The following is a 22,374-nucleotide window of genomic DNA, read 5'->3' as shown; positions in this document are numbered from 1 at the left end:
AAATTCGGATACGTACTTGATGGCAACGAAAAGATAAAAGATATAGTGGCTTGTTTTGCATGTAAAAAAGTATATTCCTACACTGGACACAAAAGTGGAACTTCAAATTTGCTAAAACATTCGTGTGAGGCTGGACAAAGTAGCATAATTACTTATTTAAATACCAAGAGAGACGTGAAAGATCCTGAAGTTCCGCCAAATTTGAAGACAGCCTCGACAGAAAAACTTATCAATCTTGTCAGCAAAGACATTTTACCATTCGAAGTTGCGTGTGGATCTGGGTTTCTCGAGACGGCACAGTTTCTTATTGATGTGGGGGCCAAGTACGGTACAGTGATTGCTAAGGAACTGCTACCTCATCCAACCACCATATCCAGAAATTTGAAGGAAACGGTCGATCTTCTGCGTGAAACTGTCTCCGCAGAAGTGGAGAATATATTCAGAGATATAGGTGGAGCACTAACTGTCGGTTTATGGACTGATTCGTACCGTAAAATAAACTATATGGGAGTGACTGCACATTATGTTAATTATGAAGAAGTGAAACTTGAGAATCGAATGTTGTGCACCAGAAATTTTGAGAGTGAGATTTAAAAAAACAGGAGAAAACATTAAACTTGAATTAATTAAGATACTACGGTCGTTCGATTTATTCAGTGCTGTGAATAACATCATGTTCGTTACGGATAGAGGTCCAAATATTGTGGCAGCACTTCGCCAATACAAGAGGTTCTCGTGCTCAGCACACATTCTTAATACTGTGCTGGAGCACACGACTCGAGGAGACGCGAATGATGAGATGAGTGACGTGCAGCGACTAATAAATTCCTGTTGAGCTGTCACAACTTTCTTTAAAAGATCTGGTCTTCAGAATCGCCTTCAGAAGTCATTGAAACCAGATATAGACATACGATGGAACAGTAAATTGGATATGTTTGAGTCTATTAATTCACGATGGTTTGAAGTTCTGTCAATTTCGTCAGAGAAAAATCAAGATAATTTGATTGATTGTATAGACCAGAGGATGTTGGAAGATGATAATAACCTTTCTGACACCATTTAAAATAGCTTCTTGTGATCTCGAAGCCTTCCAAAACCCCTACGCTTCATTTATGTGTGTTGTGGAAGTTAAAACTTCTCTCCTTCCTTGAAAAAAATGATGGCGATAACCCATTTCTGATAGATGTAAAGAGTACAGCCAAATCAATTTTAATCAGCAAATGGGACATAACAATAACCCATAAACTTGCAACGTTTTTGAATCCAAAATATAAAAACCTAAAATTTCCAAGCAGTGCTGCAAAAGATGAAGTTGTAAAGGAAGCGAAAATTTATGTTGCGAGAAATTGTCCACAGTTAAAAGATAAGGAGGAAACAACATCTGGAATTCCTGCAAAAAACAGAAGTCTGACATACTTTTTAATGAATTTGAAGATTCCTCAGAAGATGAATCGACGAGAGATCTCGACTTTACGTCAGACGAAATTCTCAAATATACGAATGATAAAGTCCAATTTTCGGAAGGCATCGACCTGATAGCTTGGTGGCGTGGATGTGAAAACGTCTATCCGCGTCTTTCCAAACTCGCCATCTTCGTGCACTGCATTCCAGTGTCCAGTGTCCATCTGAGAGAAGCTTCTCTACTGCGGGGCAAATACTGCAGGACCGATGCACGTCTTTGAAGCCACAGACTATTGATGACATCATGTTCCTGCATAGTAATAGGTACTTGTACAGCTTCTCTTACAGGGTTATTACAAATGATTGAAGCGATTTCACAGCTCTACAATACCTTTATTATTTGAGATATTTTCACAATGCTTTGCACACACATACAAAAACTAAAAACGTTTTTTAGGCATTCACAAATGTTCGATATGTGCCCCTTTAGTGATTCGGCAGACATGAAGCCGATAATCAAGTTCCTCCCACACTCGGCGCAGCACGTCCCCATCAATGAGTTCGAAAGCATCGTTGTTGCGAGCACGCAGTTCTGGCACGTTTCTTGGTAGAGGAGGTTTAAACACTGAATCTTTCACATAACCCCACAGAAAGAAATCGCATGGGGTTAAGTCGGGAGAGCGTGGAGGCCATGACATGAATTGCTGTTCATGATCTCCACCACGACCGATCCATCGGTTTTTCAATCTCCTGTTTAAGAAATGCCGAACATCATGATGGAAGTGCGGTGGAGCACCATCCTGTTGAAAGATGAAGTCGGCGCTGTCGGTCTCCAGTTGTGGCATGAGCCAGTTTTCCAGCGTGTCCAGATACACGTGTCCTGTAACGTTTTTTTCGCAGAAGAAAAAGGGGCCGTAAACTTTAAACCGTGAGATTGCACAAAACACGTTAACTTTTGGTGAATTGCGAATTTGCTGCACGAATGCGTGAGGATTCTCTACCGCCCATATTCGCACATTGTGTCTGTTCACTTCACCATTAAGAAAAAATGTTGCTTCATCACTGAAAACAAGTTTCGTACTGAACGCATCCTCTTCCATGAGCTGTTGCAACCGCGCCGAAAATTCAAAGCGTTTGACTTTGTCATCGGGTGTCAGGGCTTGTAGCAATTGTAAACGGTAAGGCTTCCGCTTTAGCCTTTTCCGTAAGATTTTCCAAACCGTCGGCTGTGGTACGTTTAGCTCCGTGCTTGCTTTATTCGTCGACTTCCGCGGGCTACGCGTGAAACTTGCCCGCACGCGTTCAACCGTCTCTTCGCTCACTGCTGGCCGACCCGTTGATTTCCCCTTACAGAGGCATCCAGAAGCTTTAAACTGCGCATACCATCGCCGAATGAAGTTAGCAGTTGGTGGATCTTCGTTGAACTTCGTCCTGAAGTGTCGTTGCACTGTTATGACTGACTGATGTGAGTGCATTTCAAGCACGACATACGCTTTCTCGGCTCCTGGCGCCATTTTGTCTCACTGCGCTCTCAAGCGCTCTGGCGGCAGAAACCTGAAGTGCAGCTTCAGCCGAACAAAACTTTATGAGTTTTTCTACGTATCTGTAGTGTGTCGTGACCATATGTCAATGAATGGAGCTACAGTGTGTAACAACACCAACGCTATACTATTGTACATATAAAAATTTTTCTTCTGAATTTTCGATAAATTAGTGTAATCGATGTTCTGATTTCATTTCTTTTTTGTTTCATGCCATTATGTTAAAGAAACTGTAAACAATTTTCGATGTGAATATTAATATTTATGTCAAATCTCAAGCAATATTATAACAAGATTGAAATGTAAGAAACGTTGAAACTATTGTAAGATGTCGAAGTTGTAATTGTGCGTCTGGTCCATACGTAGGCAATGTATTGGGATATGTAGAATGCAAAACCTCTTGTGAATACCCTGTCTGTAGGGGAGCGGTAAAAGGTGGATGGCAGGCGAGCGCGGGAAAATGCACACGGGCGCTGCACGGCATAACGGGCTCAGCAGTGGTAGTCGGAGTGGGGCATCGGTCTGAGAAACACGTTCTGGATCGAGGAGGCTCTCCTGGGAAACGTAATTTCGTTGAGCCTCGGATGTGCCGTTTCCTACGCCTATACAGCATGGCAATATTCCATAGGCACTAAACGGAAAAGTATTGCGACGCTAAGAAGAAGCAAAGTGCCGATACATCAAGAGCCATTGCTGTGATTGTATGTGTGCTCTGTGCTTCGCCATCTCGCCGCCCGCCAACCGCCGCATCGATACAAACAGGTTGAAACTTTTAGTACTGTAGTCGTGTGGACCAGTGTTACTTTTGTTCCATACTGTTCAATAACAACTTAAATTTTACCAGAACTGTCCTATCAGTTAATTATCCTCACAACTAACCTAGACAAGGTCCTTTCCACATGTTGTGCAATCCGAGTGTCCCGAAATGAAGATTCATGTGTGCAATCCGAGTGTCCCGAAATGAAGATTCAAAGTTTGTTAGAATGATGTTTAAAGAACTTTGTTGTTAATGAATATATAAGTAAATAACAAAGGTCTGACAAAGTTGGAGGATAATGTTAAAATTGGTTTAGTAATGAAGTTTAATTAATTTGAGACAAAAATAATGGTAGTTAAATGAGCAGGAAATAAGACAAAAAGAGTAGTAACTCATATATTGGAAATCTTGAGTACTTAATGATTTCAATAATCATAATTTCAATACAGTGATCATAACAGTTTCAGGGTCCCCCCCCCCCCCACCTTTTCTTTTCTATTCATTTGAATTCAGAAGTGTACTGAACTGATTGACCAGCAAAGTTAAAGTCAATATAAAACCAAAATTTATCAGTGTTTTACCTTTTTCAAAATTGACATTGTGTGTGTGTTTCGAAAGTTCTATTTCTAGGGTAACCTATGACCGATTTTAATCAGATCAATAGACAGTACGAAGTTTGTAGTAAACATTATAGTGTTTTGTTGTGTATTTATGGCTTGTCCATGTTAGTACAGAAAGTAAAATTCTTAGTTCAGTAGATTTTCTGGTTCTAAAATTTACCATATTATGCAGTGTTATCACGTTTTGTATGAACGTGCATCCACTTGTACAGGGAAGAAACTCAGTTAATGCCTAATTAGGCTGGCGACCGTATTATTAACAATTTGGTAGCATCTGCTGTGTTGTTTCTTGTACGTCCTAACGTGTGGTTGCACTCCGGAATTGCTTGACGTATCATTGTTATTACTGAGTGGGTGTAAGTCTGATTTGCCTCCATTCAGGTACACGCGGTCAAAATCTATACAAAAATCCTTTCCCTTAAGGTGAAGCCCGTCAACTTACCATAGTACAGGCTTTAATGAGTATCGTGCGCCCGAGCGTAGTGTTACAAGTGAATTTATGAAATCGCTTCAATCATTTGTAATAGCCCCGTACTTCACTGTACTTTTTGGGCTTATCTGAATTAGTTACAATTTTTTTTCATCCGATTGTTTCTTTTACAGAATTTGAATCAGAAGCAAGCAGAAGATGAAAATATTTAATCTGAAGCCTGTGAGTTTTTATTGTAATATTTATAGTAAAGAATTTCCTCTATGTATTTTGAGTATTTTTACTATTCCCAACAAGAGCATTTAAGTAGTATTAGGTAAAAGAAGGAAATATTTAACAAGCAATTTGTTTTGTTGTAATTTTCATATTAAAGAGCTCAATTTTAAGTTTTTACACTTCCCGACAAGAACATTCAACAGCTAACACGTCAATATTATTAAACTAGGTAATGATGGTCTCATAAGTGTCTACCTAAATTTTAGCGTGCACTACAGTAACATTTGCAGCCGCCGAGCATTGTCGCTCTTTGTGAACAGTGAAACAGCCCGGCCGGAGCGGTGGCACGGCGGGCCTTGTAATTAATTACAAGTGGGACTTCAAATTACGGCTCACGACCTAAAACAATCTGTGACTGCGATAGCCCATGAAAGATTATTCTTATCACATTGAAAACTTACAAAATATTCAAATCATCTAAAATAATAATGTGTCTTTTAATTTGCCAGCCAATTAGTAAAGATAAGAGCTGAAATTCGTAACAAAATTGAACATTTTATCTGTAAATCGGTATTGCTTAACAGGGAACAGTGCCTAACATTTGAAGTTATGGGACAGTGGTTTTTATATAGACATCTTGAAATCGTTTCCAGTTCCATTAAACTCTGGAAAAAATTATTTTTTAACATTGAAAGTATTAACTGGGAAATCTATTGCAAATTTTGTCTTAGTAATTTAGACCGATGTTGAGGATGTTTTAAAGTGTGAAAAACTTCGTTTAGTTGAGAATGAAACAGTCATTTCAATTATCGCTAGGTCTTAATTCGATAGCCGGCTGTTGTGGCCAAGCGGTTAAAGGCGCTACAGTCTGGAACCGCGCGACCGCTACGGTCGCAGATTCGAATCCTTCCTCGGGCATGGATGTGTGTGATGTCCTTAGGTTAGTTAGGTTTAATTAGTTCTAAATTCTAGGCGACTGATGATCTTAGAAGTTAAGTCCCATAGTGCTCAGAGCCATTTTCTTAATTCGATAAATCAGCCAAAAGGTGAGGTTCGAAATTTCAATCGTATTTTTAGCTAAAGCAAAATGGACTCCTAATTTCTATAACCACTGATTTTGTTGTCACTCTTCGGAAGACGAGTTATTTCTTCCAGACGACATCAGTTATTGCTGGCAGTTTAACTTTTTCACAGGTGCGCCAGCGTTTTCCAGTGTAGGCCTAATACTCTAAATATTTTCACCTGGAAATGATGACTGAACGCGTAAGCTGTAATATAATCATCAGCTGACATGAATGGCTTCAAAATTTGTAATATACAAGCAGTGAGAACAAAAAATCTGTCGGTAAATGATGTAATGTGCTAGTAACAGTTTAAAACCATCGTCATTGTCAGCTGCCTTGGCACAAGAGCAGCGAAATATAAGTGTTTCTATACACGTATTTTCATCATTTAATACTATTACATTGAATTTTATTTTTTAAATAGCGTTGCGAATCTCACGAGATCCGAGTCGCTACTGTGTGTGCTCCGGAGCGATAATGCTTTCCTGTTTGGAATGGTCTGCTTTAGAGTAGGTATAGAGGATTTCCTGTGATTTAAGAAGTCAAAAGTAGTTAAGTTGACGCAGAAATGGCACCCTAAATATGTCATTACATACCATAATTCTAAGTACTACTGTCTATTACTATTAATGACTCATTGAAAGCCCGACGGGCGAAGACGACATATGGGCAGCGGGCAAGAGTTCCATGTCGGAGGACAACTGGTCACGGGAAGCGATCGGCAGCGCCTGACCCGGGGAGGCGCCCGGCGGTTGCAGCGACGCGTCCACAGCGGGCGTCGCCCTCGGGAGAACAGGCGGCGGCGGTGGCGGCGGCGCGTCGCCATGGGGCAAAATGGCAGACGGGGAGCGGCAGATCCCGTGCGACGACAGAGGCGCAGCTGATGGAGATGCCGACGCACCTCACCAGAGGCCCCCAAAACCAGATACATAGCGCGACCGAGGCAGCGAAGAATGCGCCCTTCGAGCCAGCGCCGTGAACCTCGATAGTGGCGATAGTAGACAACGTCGCCTGGGGCAAAAGCAGGTGTCCGCCGCTGCACAGGAACCTGATGGGGCGGATGTAGCAAAGACATCAAGGTTCGATGATGACGACCGTGGAGCAACTCAGCCGGCGAGCGACCATCTCGAGGCTGAGAGCGATACGAGGACAAAAAGAGCAATAACGCGTCCTCTTTCAACTTCAACATCTGTGACTTGAAAGTCCTGACCAATCGTTCAGCAGCACCGTTTGACTGTGGCGAAAACGGCGCGGACGTCAGATGTTGAATACCATTGGCCTTGCAGAATGACTGAAATTCTGCGGACATGAATTTTGGGCCATTGTCGGAAACAATAGTCTGTGGAAGATCTTCAATGCAAAAGATAGCAGATAACGCTCGGATGGTGGCAGATGACGTCGTGGAAGACATCCGGACAACAAAAGGAAAATTACTGAATAAATCTACCACAACCAACCATCGAGCATTCCAGAATGGACCAGCAAAATCGATGTGTAAGCATTGCCAAGGGGAAGTGGCTTTTGGCCATGCAAAGAATCTCCGCGGTGGTGCTGATTGGTGTTCAGCACACACCATGCAAGAAGAGCACATATTCGTAATCGCGGCATCGATCCCGAACCAAGTACAGTGCTGACGAGCAAGTTGTTTCGTTCTCACTATACCCCAATGTCCTTGGTGGAGAAGCTGACAGAGGACTTTAACGAAGTGGTACCACGTCCCTGGACTGATCATTATCAGAACACAACAACAAAACACCACGTCGTACAAAAAGTCTCTCCTGGTGAGCAAAAAATCGGCGAACCAACGAATTCCCGACCCGTGACTTTCACAAGGGCCATTGCGTAGCAACAAAACGCAGAACGGTAGCAAGGACAGGGTCGCCAGCTGTGGCTTTAGCTACACGACGAAAATCAATCGGAAACGATTCGACCACGTCACCGGTTTCCGAATCAATGAACATGCAAGCAAGTTCGGAGGAATCGAATGCTCTATCCTCAGCAACAGGCAAGCGGGACAACGCATCGGCGTTTCCGTACTTAGCAGTGGACCGATACAAGATATCGTAGCGGTACTGCGAGAGGAAAATAGACCAGCGAATGAATTTCTGCTCTGTACGTGGAGGTACAGGCTTGGTCGGATGACAAAGCGATGTCAAAGCTTTGTGGTCTGTGATTATGGTAAAGTGACGACCATACAAGAAATCATGAAACTTTGTAACACCAAATACGAGAGCCAGTGCTTTTTTCTCGATCTGTGAATAATTTCTTTGCGCAGACGAGAGCAATTTGGACGCAAGGGCAATAGGGCGATCGTGCGATCCATCTTTTTGCGCAAGCACAGCACCGATCCCGAAATCCGATGCATCCACCACCAACAAAAGGGGCTTCTGGAGATCGAATGGCGCAAGGCAAGCATTGGAAAGCAACGCCGATTTCAACTGGCGAAAGGCGCGTTCGCATTCCGTCGTCCAGACTTGCCCCCCTTCTAACAGCCGTGTACCGCAAGTCTCTAGAGGAACGGAAGGTTCCAAATGATTGGAAAAGAGCACAGGTAGTCCCAGTCTTCAAGAAGGGTCGTCGAGCAGATGCGCAAAACTATAGACCTATATCTCTGACGTCGATCTGTTGTAGAATTTTAGAACATGTTTTTTGCTCGAGTATCATGTCGTTTTTGGAAACCCAGAATCTACTATGTAGGAATCAACATGGATTCCGGAAACAGCGATCGTGTGAGACCCAACTCGCTTTATTTGTTCATGAGACCCAGAAAATATTAGATACAGGCTCCCAGGTAGATGCTATTTTTCTTGACTTCCGGAAGGCGTTCGATACAGTTCCGCACTGTAGCCTGATAAACAAAGTAAGAGCCTACGGAATATCAGACCAGCTGTCTGGCTGGATTGAAGAGTTTTTAGCAAACAGAACACAGCATGTTGTTATCAATGGAGAGACGTCTACAGACGTTAAAGTAACCTCTGGCGTGCCACAGGGGAGTGTTGTGGGACCATTGCTTTTCACAATGTATATAAATGACCTAGTAGATAGTGTCGGAAGTCCCATGCGGCTTTTCGTGGATGATGTTGTAGTATACAGAGAAGTTGCAGCATTAGAAAATTGTAGCGAAATGCAGGAAGATCTGCAGCGGATAGGCACTTCGTGCAGGGAGTAGCAACTGATCCTTAACATGGACAAATGTAATGTATTGCGAATACATAGAAAGAAGGATCCTTTATTGTATGATTATATGATAGGGAACAAACACTGGTAGCAGTTACTTCTGTAAAATATCTGGGAGTATGCGTGCGGAACGATTTGAAGTGGAATGATCATATAAAATTAATTGTTAGTAAGGCGGGTACCAGGTTGAGATTCATTGGGAGAGTCCTTAGAAAATGCAGTCCATCAACAAAGGAGGTGGCTTACAAAACACTCGTTCGACCTATACTTGAGTATTGCTCATCAGTGTGGGATCCGTACCAGATCGGGTTGACGGAGGAGATAGAGATGATCCAAAGAAGAGCGGCGCGTTTCGCCACAGGGTTGTTTGGTAGGCGTGATAGCGTTACGTAGATGTTTAGCAAACTCATGTGGCAGATTCTGCAAGAGAGGCTCTCTGCATCGCGGTGTAGCTTGCTGTCCAGGTTTCGAGAGGGTGCGTTTCTGGACGAGGTATCGAATATATTGCTTCCCCCTACTTATACCTCCCGAGGAGATCACGAATGTAAAATTAGAGAGATTAGAGCGCGCACGGAGGCTTTCAGACAGTCGTTCTTCCTGCGAACCATACGCGACTGGAACAGGAAAGGGAGGTAATGACAGTGGCACGTAAAGTGCCCTCCGCCACACACCGTTGGGTGGTTTCCGGAGTATAAATGTAGATGTAGATGTAGACGGAACACCGTTACGGCGTAAGCGATGAAGCGGAGCTGAAATGGAAGAGGCATGTGGCACATATCTGTTATAGTAATTTATTTTTCCCAGCTGCTTCAAATTCTGCGGCGAAGGCAAGTCTTGTATGACATGAAGTTGCGTGGGACTGGGATGTATGCCTTGGGCATTGAGTACATGTCCCAGGTATGGCAAATCACGAGCAAAAAACACACATTTGTCCTTCCGCAAGCGAAGACCATTTTGTCGCAAGACCTGAAATGATGTTCTGAGATTGGCCAAATGTTCTTCTTCCGTCTTTCCGGAGATCACAATATCGTCCAGATATTTTGCTGCAGTAGGGACCGACGCACAAACAGTTTGTAGATGTTGCTGAAACAATGCAGGGGCTGATGCACACCTGAATGGCAGTCGTTTGAACTGATACAATTCAAGATGCGTGTTAACCACCAAAACACACTGGGATTCTTCGTCCACCGGAATTTGCAAGTACACATCTGCAAGGTCCAACTTCGAAAAATATTTACCCGAGCACAGTTTGTCAAAAAGATCTTCCGAGTGGGGTAAAGGAAAAGTTGCAATCACTAGTTGTGGATTCACTGTTGCCTTGAAGTCCACACAAAGTCTAAAGTTTACCGAAGGTTTTGGCAAAATTACTAAGGGTGATGCCCAGAGAGAAGCCTCCACACATTCAATTACACCTTGTGATTCCAAATCGTGCCATGTTTTTGTGACCTTATCACGCAATGCGTGGGGAACATTGCGCGTTCTGAAAAATTTCGGTTGCGCGTTTACTTTCAGTTCTAAATGTACTTTATAGTTCTTAGCGCAACTGAGGCCCCGTGCAAAAATGTCTGCAAATTCTTCACATAGACGAGAAACACTGGCTGAAGGCACAGTCTGGTTCACTGATAGAACCTGATTTATTATAGACAAGTTAAACAACTGAAATAAATCGAAACCAAACAAGTTCACTGCAGAAGAAGAACGGAGGACGTAAAATGACACAAGTTTTGTTTGTCCTTTGTATGTTGCAAGAAGGCTGCACTGTCCTAACACAGGGATCTCTTGACCTGAATAGCTAGTTAACATTTGCGGCACGCAACGGAGGTGTGCCCAGCAGTTTGTAAGTGTCTTGATTGATCAGTGAAACTGCAGCCCCGGTATCGAGCTGGAATGGTATCACTTTACCGTTAATGTCCAAGTCCACAAAAAGGTTATTGTCCTGCTGATGACAAGAGCGACTGTCTCGTGCAACGTGAACTGACAGTGGTACATAATCACTTGCGACTTGACGGGATTTCCGGCGATGTCGACGCATACTATTTGTGGGACGAACACAGTCACTGTTAGAGACAGTGGCACTAAGCGGAATGAATGAATTTCCATGGGCGAAGTTTCGCGAGCCTGAGTATCCTTGGTTCGATTCCGATTCTGGCGCGAAGCAAAGGACCTGGAATGGTTTTGAGCTTCCCATGTGAGCTTTTTCTGGCAAACACTCTGAACATGTCCTTTTTTATTACAATAAAAGCAAATAGCTTGGCGTGACGGGCAATTCTCACGCGAATGTCTAGTAGCGCACCACGGGCAGAATTTGAGCACTGCATTTGCTTGGTGGCGTGGCACATGTGGCTGAGAGCCCGGCGGCAGCGGCGCGGCTGGGCGCTAGGGCTGTTTACTAACCTGACACACGGCTGGTGAAGTTTCAAATGATTCCTGAGCAAAGTCAAGTGTCTCCTGCCGATCCAATATGTCCATCACTTGTTGAAGGGAGGGATTGACTAGTTTCAAAATCTGTTCCCTTATACGAACATCAGAATTGTTCTGTGCAATTGCATCACGTACCATAGTATCTGAGTAAGGGAGTCCACATTGACGCTCAAAAGCACAATCCCTAGTAAGGCCTTGCAATGTTGCAACCCACTCCCGATTAGTCTGACCTGCCGTACGTTTTGTACGAAAGAAGGTATACTGTTTCGCAACTACATTGACTGATTCTTTGAAATATGCATCTAATGCAGAAAAAATTTATTTGTAGGACAGAGTTGCTAAGTCGTGTCGGGGGAAATAATTTGACTATCACACGGTAGGTGTTCACCCTGACTGATGATAACAAGAAAGGCTGCCGCTCGTCACCTTGAATTCTGTAGGCGGTGAGATGGAATCCAAACCACTCCGTCCAGCTTTCCAGTGCAGCATCAAAAGGTCGAAAAGTTGGTGCAAATGCGTGTTGTGGCTGCGTTAGCGGTGGAGCGGCTGCTGCCGCATCGTTTTGCATTGCACGTTGACCCTGGATGAGCTGTCCAAAGGCATCCAGTAAGGCCTGCGTCTGCTGATTCTGTAAGCGATAAAATTCGGACAGTACAGCTGGAGATTGTGGCGAAGCCATTACACAAGTAAATCAGGGCAGTTTAGAGAAGAACGCGGTTTTGCCTCATCGCCAATGTTGTGGTTGGGAGGAGAGCCAACACCGTGTTACTAGAGGAGGCCGAAAGGCACTCGTTTTAGCTCACCCAGGCTGGCGTGAGGTCTGGAACAGGACAAGGAAATTAGAATTTAGAAAAACGGACGTAGCTGGTGGAATACTTAACTTTAATCCATTAATGATGAACGTCGGTCTTGACAGTACATGATTCACAATATCAATGGTAACTGAATACGGCGCCTTGCTAGGTCGTAGCAAATGACGTAGCTGAAGGCTATGCTAAACTATCGTCTCGGCAAATGAGAGCGTATTTTGTCAGTGAACCATTGCTAGCAAAGTCGGTTGTACAACTGGGGCGAGTGCTAGGAAGTCTCTCTAGACCTGCCGTGTGGCGGCGCTCGGTCTGCAATCACTGATAGTGGCGACACGCGGGTCTGATGTATACTAACGGACCGCGGCCGATTTAAAGGCTACCACCTAGCAAGTGTGGTGTCTGGCGGTGACACCACATTTCTTATCCGCGCAGACCTCTACCCGTAACCGTACTGTTCTCCAGTGCCTTGCAAGCAACGTCTCCTTTCACTTCCAATCATAGGTTCACTACCCCGTGATTCGTTTGTTATGGCCGATCAACCATCTTGAAAGCACAATGACTGCCCAGCAAATTGTCAGCGACGACGCTGGTACTCTTTTCGTGGAGCACTCTAAATCTTGAATCAGCCTCACGATCTGCATTATTGTTAATATTTGCAGCCATTTTCCTCAGTTGCTAATAATTTCATTTATGTTTAATCATAAATATTAGAAAAATCACGTATTTTCCAATTTTTTTTAGGCACCAGACACGTTTCGCCTGTTCATGTTAGGTATCTTCAGTGGTCTATAATACATATAAAATTAGTTAATTATCATATTTTGATACGATTCGGTGCTTCTTGGGCAGTTTTATATGTTTTTGTCTTCTACTTAAGTAAAAAAAAGAATCACTACAAAATTCACATCAGAAATTGTACCACTAAGTAATTTTATATATATTACTGACCAGTGAAGATGCCTAACTCAATAGGATAAATATGTCTGGGACTCAAGAATAAATATCAGTTGCAGAAGGAAGTTTTCTTTTCTTTATGATAAAACATAATTGAAGTTATTTACGGTATCCTTGGTCTGTTCAGAGCACAATGATGTTACTTAAATTACAGATGAATATTGTAATGTCATAGTATAGAAGAGTAAAGTTCAGCAGTATTGGTACGAACAACTTTGTTGTCAAATGCCAACAGGCTAAGCTATAATCAGAATAATTCCGCAGTGCTAGTCACTTATTCTTGATTGTACGCGCCGCAGAAGTGTGTATCACACTCTTTTGATCTGATTTCCTTGATTTTTGTCTCTGATTTAATAAAACTGCTATGATCAGTAAATTAAGAATTACGCATGCTGTACTTTATGTATGCATCCACAATTACTGTCTTCAACGCTGTACACGGTATTGTGTTAATACGATAAGTTTAATGAGCACGTCACACTCGTATCAAATCGTACATTTTGTTCTCTTTATACGTTCGGACATGTACAATTCGCCTTTTCTTGCCACTGTTTTCCTAAAAGCACTCATTAAGCGTACGATTTACAGTAAATTGTCTTTGAACTACACATTTAACGCAAAATTAAATGTAAACTTTTGTGTTGACGTCACTCAACAGCTTTCAGACCCTTCAGAGGACCATCTTCACGTGTAAATTGTACTGTAACTAACGGAGAATGCCGGCGTTTCGCCGGTATTTGTTTATAGCTGTGAGTCCGCCCCCTATACGTAGCGTCTGGCCTTGTGTTTAATGTTTATGACGTCATATCTGCTGTACTATGCGTCGTACAGTGACATAATTTTGTAGGTACATTCAGCGACGTACTTGCTGCAAAATGTGTTGGGAATGGGGTCAGTAGCGACGAAGTAATAAATGTAAATGTCATGCACGATGTGGCAGTTTCTCACGCATCTCATTATCTATGACGTCATACTCCTGAACTATGTGTCGTACAATGATGTAATATTGTCGGTACATTAAACGGCATATGTGGATACCACATGCGCAGTTTATGGGGAACATAGTAGCGAACAAGTAATCAATTTAAACGTCATGCATGATGCGGCAGTTTTCCAAGCATGCCATTGTTTATGACGTCACATTTCCTGACCTTTCTGACGTACAGAGATATAATTTTGCACTTACATTCAGTGCTAAATGCCCATACTGTCTGTAAAGTGAGTCGAGAATACAGTTAGTAGTAAAGAATTGGTAAAAAATAACGTCATGTCTGACCCGAAACTTTCACTGCATGAACAGTGAACGTGTAGCAAACGATACACTTTCTTTTTTCGTTTCATCATTTTGTAGGGGTTGGCAGTGAGCAACAATTCGTAAGGGTTTTAAATTCTGTGTAAAGTTCGTTGTTGGTAACTAAGGGCTCTCATTCTGAAATGCTGGAGGAATAAATTCAGGTAATTCACGCATCGCGGGCTACGCTTGTTTTTCACCGCCACCACCACCCCGTTAAGTGCAGGTGGTTCTTACCCCGGCAGCTGTTGTCACCTGACGGTAATGTATATGCGTACCTTGTTTGGTTGAAATAGATCCAGTGGCTTAGGAGGAGACATGGAATGTGAATACACACTTGTATACGTACATCCATCTTTGTAGTATATATGGATTGATTCCGTAAGGCTTTTCATTAATTAAATGTTTGGTTTATTCCAGGTGAGTGCACGCACTACATACATCTACGGAGTTGAATATGGCGCAACAAAACGGTGAGTACAGTAACTGGACAATCAGCTCCTTGTGTAGGGCAGGTCTTCACATGAGCTGCGCCTTGTGAAAACATCTGTAACTGTGAGGTTGCAGGCGTACCCGACATTTTCGAATAATTTCATCTACAGTTTGATATGTTCCGCATCTTACAGAAATATCGCACTAATAATTTATGGAACATACAGTGAACAGAGTTATGTAAACAGACAGAATACGGCGCTGCGGTCGGCAACGCCAATACAAGACGACAAGTTCAGGCGCAGTTGTGCCCTCACCCCCACCCTTAAGTACCTTGGCGTCGCCCTTGACCGTCGTCTCTCCTGGACCCCCAATCTCCGGACAATCCAAGCCAAGGCACGTCACCCTTGACCGTCGTCTCTCCTGGACCCCCAATCTCCGGACAATCCAAGCCAAGGCACGCTCCCGACTCCATCTTCTCAAGCTCCTCTCTGGCCGCACATGGGGTCTGGACCCCTCCATCATCCTCCACACGTATAAGTCCCTCCTCCACCCTATCCTATGCTATGCCCACCCTGCTTGGATCTCCGCCCCTCCTACCTTTTACAAATTCCTTCAAATCCTCGAATGTCATGCTCTCCGCCTCGCCTATCGCATCTGTCTCCCCTCCCCCACGCGGATCCTGTACAACCTTATTCTGTTCCCACACCACCTCCTTTTCCTCGAATGGATACAGATCCTCCACACCTCCCGTAAACTTGATCCCCCTCACCTGCTTGTCTCTCCCATCCTCTCCCACCCCCATCCGCTGCCGCGCCTGTATTCCCACGTCCCACCTGCTCTCCATCTCTCCACTTTCCTTACCCTCTCCCAAGGTGGCTTCCACCAGCTCCCCCTCCCTGATGATGCCCTCATCCCCTCCATCTATCCCTATCAACTTTGATCCTCCCCTTCCACTTCCTGTGTTTTTTCCTTAGGGCACCCTCTCTCCTTTCTCTCCCTCCTCCTTTCCCCCCTCCTCGTCCTGGGTTCCCCTACCCCCTACCTTCTTTCCTCTCCCCATCTCCTCTGCCACTGGCATCTCCACTCTCCCCTCTCCCTCCTCCCCTACCTTTTTCCCTTTTTAGCAGGTACCCCGACTCGCACACATCACGTGAACATTAGCGCGCCGGAAGATCATCGCCATCGGTTTTGTCTGTGTACCGTCGTGTTCGTGCTTCAGTGCTTTTCGCCGCCCACGCTCCATCGTTCACGTGTGTCGTCTTAATCATCAGTGTTTGTGTACAGTGCTAACAGTTTCCTTGGTTTTCATCGCGTGTGTATGGCTTCGTGTCTTTTCGTTACTGTGTCTACTGTTTTTTGTCCACTGTTATGTAATGTTCATTATGTGTCTCCATTGTTTTCTCTTGTACTGCCTGTGGCTGAAAAGCGGTGTACCGTTGATGCTGCCAGCTCACCTTGTGTAGGGTGTAAAATGACAATAAAGAAAAAAAAAGCGCAGTTGTTAGATCGATTAGTGCTGCTACAATTGAAGGTTATCAAGATTTAAGTGAGTGTGTTATAGTCGCCGCACGAGCGGTGGGACACAGGATCTCCGAGGTAGCGATGAAGTGGGGATTTTTCCGAACGACCATTTCACGAGTGTACCGTGAATATCAGGAATCCGGTAAATCTCTAACCTCGCAGCGGCCGGAAAGAGATCCTGCAAGAACGGGATCAACGACGACTGAGGAGAATCGTGACAGAAGTGCAACCCTTCCGCAGATTGTTACGGATTTCAATGCTGGGCCATCTAAAAGTGTCACCGTGGCAACCATTCAACGAAACATCATCGATATGGTCTTTCGGAGCCGGAGGCCCAGTCAAGTACACTTGACGATTGCACGACACAAAGCTTTACACCTCGCCTGGGTCCATCATTGGAGTGTTGATGACTGGAAACATGTTGCCTGGTCGGACGAGTTTGTTTCAGATTGCATCGAGCGGATGGACGTGTACGGCTATGGAGACAACCTAATGAATCCATGGATCCTGCATGTCAGCAGGGGACTGTTCGAACTGGGGCTGGGGGGGGGGGGGGTTACTCTGCAATAGCGTGGTGCACGTGCAGTTGGAGTGATATGGGACTCCTGATAGGTATAGATACAACTCCGACAGGTGACACGTACGTAAGCATCCTGTCTGATCACCTGCATCCATTCATGTCCATTGCGCTTTCCGATGGACTCAGGCAATTCCAGCAAGACAATGCGACACCCCACACAGAGTGGTTCCAGGAACACTCTTCTGTGTTTAAACTCTACTGCTGGCCATCAAAATTGCCAGACATGAACATGATTGAGCACATCTGGAATGCCTTGCAACGTGCTATTCGGAAGTGTTTCCATCCTCTTATACTCTTACGGATTTATGGACAGCCCTGCAGGATTCATGGTTTCTGTTCCCTCCAGCACTACCTCAGACATTACTCGAGTCCATGCCACGTCGTGTTGTGGCACTTCTGCGTGGTCGCGGGGCTAGTCTCTTTGTAGGTATCGATTTTTACTTCTAAAAATGTAGCAGTGCCCTATTACATCTGTTCTCTGAAAACTTTCTCTTGGTTTATCATACCGTTGACGTACGTGTTGACAGCTGCAGTAGATTTCGGTCAGCTGCTCTCGCGCCCTCAGCCTAGGTAGCCCACTAAATCGCGCTAATGCTAATAACAGCTGAGAATCAGTTGAGCCGATTGTCCCACACGCAAAACTCGGGCGTGAATAAGCACAATCGTTCAATGTATTCTGTCTTTCCACTTCAGTCGGTTTGCAAGCGCCGGTAATCCACAGGTCCGCACTGAACGCCTGTCGCTGTGTTTTGGCGACACATTTAAGCTTACCGCTGTTATTCAAAAGGCCTGTATTTTCTGCAACTCCAGCTCTTGATTATAGATTACAGATCAGGCGTTACATTCCAGAAGGACGTAATCCTCAGCTGCGATATGAGTAAAGAGCAGCAAAAATATGCCTCATTTTCTGCAATTCATTAAAGATACCTTCTGTGCCAGTCCCTCATCTTTCGAAGTTTTTTGCTCCTACAACAGATCACTTCAGACATCAAAAAATGTCTTCCTCAGTCTACTATAAAACATAAAGACTTTTGAGTTTAATTATGTTCTGCAAAACGATAAATTTCTCTCTCGTTTAGTAGATTCAGAATTGCCCTCTCAGAAGCAATCACCGACACATTGTGAGGCAGTTCGTGTTGCGTAAGTCAAATATTTGTTCGTGCTATAGTTGCGCAACAACACGTGGGACAGGATTGTAATTGGTGCTTGTGATGTGAAGATATGAGGTCAGTCGGGTTCGATCCACGACGCAATGTGTGACATCGTGAGTTTACGAAACTAAGGATGTAGACGGCCTGTTATTAAATGATATCTGTGGTTGCATTAGGCCGGCATTACACTATCAAATTTCTTCTTCAAAGATTTGATCAAAGACGTGATCAAATATTCCGTCAAATATATTTGACAAAGATATTTGACGCATCGCTAGAAGGGGTATTACACTGTCAGCGTATTTTTCGTCAAAGTTCAAGATGTCTGACAGCAACAACTTGTTATTAACCGCAGCAGTTGCATGTACCACAATTGCACTGTGTGCACATGCAGAAGAAAAGCGAGGGAAAAAAAGGAAACATACCTGGGTGAAGCCGTGGGTTTTACGATGACACGATAAAAGTATTCAACAAAACTTGTTACGGGAGCTTATAGTGGAGGACGTCAAGTCGTACATCAATTACTTAAGAATTGATGAGCATACATTTCAGTATGTGCTCAGTGAAGTGTATCCTCATATCACAAAGCACAATACTCACTTAAGAACTGCTACATCTGCAGGAGACAGGCTCACTGTAACACTCCGATTCCTTGCTACAGGAGACGGTTGGGTTGGGTTGGGTTGGGTTAGGTTAGGTCAGGTATCCAATCTTCTTAATCTATTTTTGTATTCAGGGTGCCTCACGTTGTAAAGCGCCTCATCAGCTTCATACATCTCTATTAATTTTGTAGTTGTCGGTACACACCAATTGTATTTACCGGCAATGTTTATAAAAACACTACAGACGACAGAACGCTGCAGCGATGCTAGCGCTCCATGTGGTAACATGTCACATAGCAGTGAACAGAAGACAAGCGACTTCTTTGATCAAATCTACAGCGAGGCCCTAGATTCGATCAAATATTGGACGACATTTGACAAAGTTCCCTATGCACCATCAAATATCTTTTACAAAGATTTTAGACAACTGACAAAGAAATTTGATAGTGTAATACCGGCCTTAGTTAATTGCCGTAAACTAAGCTGTTTGTTCGAAATATGTCACCATTTCAGTTGGCATGGTTTGGCAGGAACCTAAGAGCACAGCTTAAATTCGTGCAATTGAAAAGAATAGCAGTCATACTGGCACGATTTCAGAGGATGCAGGAATCTGCGAGGGCACTGAGCTATAACAAAAATGAAAATACTGTAAGAGAACATAATTTACACCTACTGCAAAAATGCGAAAAATAACTAGCGCGGCAATCGTCGCTAGAATTGACCGTATAGGTGAAGTCTAGTTCCGTTATTATTCTTGAATTTATGTTGCGTGTGTAGTGAGATTTATTTTAAGATTTCTGTATTAAATTTCCGTTATTCCCAGTCGCTGTCTTTTGCGTTTTCTCTTTTTAACTATTTATTTGATTTTGCGGTTGTTGTTGGATTTAGGTTTGTCCCTGCCCAAAACCCCCACTTTCTCTCGATAGTCCCGTTTGATTCAATATTTATTATTAAAAATTACCGCGATTCTTTAATGTCATGAGTGTCCGATGCGGAGTAATGTAGTCATAGATGGTATTGTAGTAGACGTTAAAGATAATCTGTGGTTGTTTTAGTTATTCGTGTAAATTATGATTATAATTTATTTGATGTATGTTTATTTCTTTCTGTGTATTTTTATTGTATTTTATTTGCTGTATGTTTCTGGGCGAACAGTTATTCACTTGTACTATAATTGTAATTTAAGGTATTTCGGTGTACTGTACCTGGAGTCACGAAGTACGGGGGCTGAGTATAGGCTTGTTCTGCGCGCCTACGTCACGCATACTCAGACAGCCAATGAACATTCAGCAGTGTTCTGGGCGCTCTGCTTTGAATGCTGTAGCCAGTACGAGTATTAAATGTGATCGTAGCTAGTTGTTTAGTGAATGTCTATTTCATTTGTTGCGAGTTGTCAGCGGAAGAAAGTGAGCGTGCGCATACTGTAACTGTCGCTTGGAATCGTCAACAGTTCCATTTCCGTCCGTGCCTCGACATGGGGGAACCGCCTTTGTTCGTGGATTGGACTAAAGAATTACGGTATGTTTGGATTTTTTTAGAGGGGGGGGGGGGGAGGGGACCGTCATGTATTGGCTTTGGCTTTTGCATCTTTGTTTGTTAACGAATAATTGTCATTGTTTCGAAATCTCCTCCGCCCCCCTCCTCTCTCTCTCTCTCTCTCTCTCTCTCTCTCTCTCTCTCTCTCTCTCTCCCTCTCTCCCTCTCCCCCACCCCCCCACCCCTCTCTCCGTGTGTGTGTGTGTGCGTGTGTGTGTGTGTGTGTGTGTGTGTGTGTGTGGTCATTTCTCGGTGCTGTAGGATGTCACTGGCGGAATCGTACACTATTATTTATCCAAGAGTTATAGTAACATTGTTGTAAGACACATAGAACATACGTACTTTTGTTTTCACACGAATTACTTTTACATTCTTTAAACTGACACACATTAACATGAAAAAATAATCTGACCCGTAAATAATATGAACTCTCTACAATGTGTAACATTACATATTCCTAGTGTGATAGTCACTTCATAAGGCAATGGAGAAAAAAACAAAGTTTGCGTATAATGCGTATGTATTTTTAATTGTTAGTCGTATTCACAATTCGAACTTGCGTCCCTCACATAAGGAAATAAAGGTAACTTGATCTAATGCTAAGAAAGAAAGTGTATTTCAGGTTAAAAGTGCACTTGTCGTGTTTCGTGAATGATGGGAAGTCGGCACAACGAATCATGGGTCAGGTAGTCAGGTATAGATAGCCAATGAGATTCTCGCGGGTAATTTCCGTTGCTTCACATGTAAAGTTAGCCGTTATTTTGCGTTGACCACTATCAATGTAATGAGCCGTTACTTTCTTTCACTAGTAGCAATTTAATCAGCTGATTTTGTTTCACTCTTATGAATTTAAGCTGCGATATTAGGCACCTGCCTAACGACATTCTCGAAAATCGCGATATATGCAGTAAAAAGAACCACCCATTTGTGATAAGCAAGACTACAATTTCCATTGCCTCGGAAGAATTGATACAGACGGAAAAAGCCAAATATCGGTGAAAATCGGAACTGTAACATTTAGCGATTTTTATTAGCTGCCGGTACCGAATACCATATCCTGATTGGCTACGACTAACGATCATGAATTTCCAACAGCAGCATGTAACGTCAAAATTCGCTGACACCGTCAGTGAAGTTTAGTTCATTTCGGCACCTAAAATTTTCCCCATTACATTAAGAAAACTACGGCATAATTTAACCGCGTATATGACTGCATTACAACTTTTAATGCGTTATACGTCACATTTACTTAAAAGAATTACAATACCTTATACATGTTACTCTAGACGGCATGCTAGGATTAGGTTGCTGATTAAATTTACCCGCTGTGTGCAGATCACTGACAATATTTGTGCAAATATAACAGCTCTGCGTTGCGGGTGTTTTTTGCCGTAGATCTAGGTAGCTGAAGTGTAAAATTATCGGGCGCAACATGAATGATGATTTTGTGTCCCACCTTCTGGGCTGATCTTCTTCAAGGTGCAAAGAAGAAACATAAGAAGTGTCTACGTGATGTATTTGGCATCTAGTACGCCTATGATGTGCTTATAATACTCCTTCAGTTTCTCCGAGCAGTTTTTGAAGTTCAACATTATTTAAAGAAAGATAAATCAATGTATTTCAACTTTCAATTCGCGAAGTGTTCACCAGGGGCCGTATCCCAGTTATCTTGGTTAATGCTCTAAAGACTGGTCTGTCATAAGCGAGATACCCTGCCCTGTGCACTACCTAATGTGACTTCTTGGTGTACATGCAGTGTGGTGAGAACCATCGGCTACTACGTAGTTACATCAAACGTATTATCATCTTCTGCGGTATCTATAGATGCTGCAATTATTTTCAACTGCAGGAGTTTGACTTCTCGGTGT

The 22,374-nt window shown here is 43.3% G+C and overlaps 1 protein-coding gene across 1 annotated transcript in view; it reads left to right on the top strand.

The window, feature by feature from the left end:
• The window catches only part of LOC124545908, a 319,017-nt gene that overhangs the window by 253,408 nt on the left and 43,235 nt on the right, over positions 1-22,374 (top strand). The window lies entirely within an intron of this gene.

This window comes from Schistocerca americana, chromosome 8 (assembly GCF_021461395.2).
Source record: "Schistocerca americana isolate TAMUIC-IGC-003095 chromosome 8, iqSchAmer2.1, whole genome shotgun sequence".
Taxonomy (NCBI): domain Eukaryota; kingdom Metazoa; phylum Arthropoda; class Insecta; order Orthoptera; family Acrididae; genus Schistocerca; species Schistocerca americana.
This window is presented reverse-complemented; position numbering and strand designations above follow the sequence as displayed.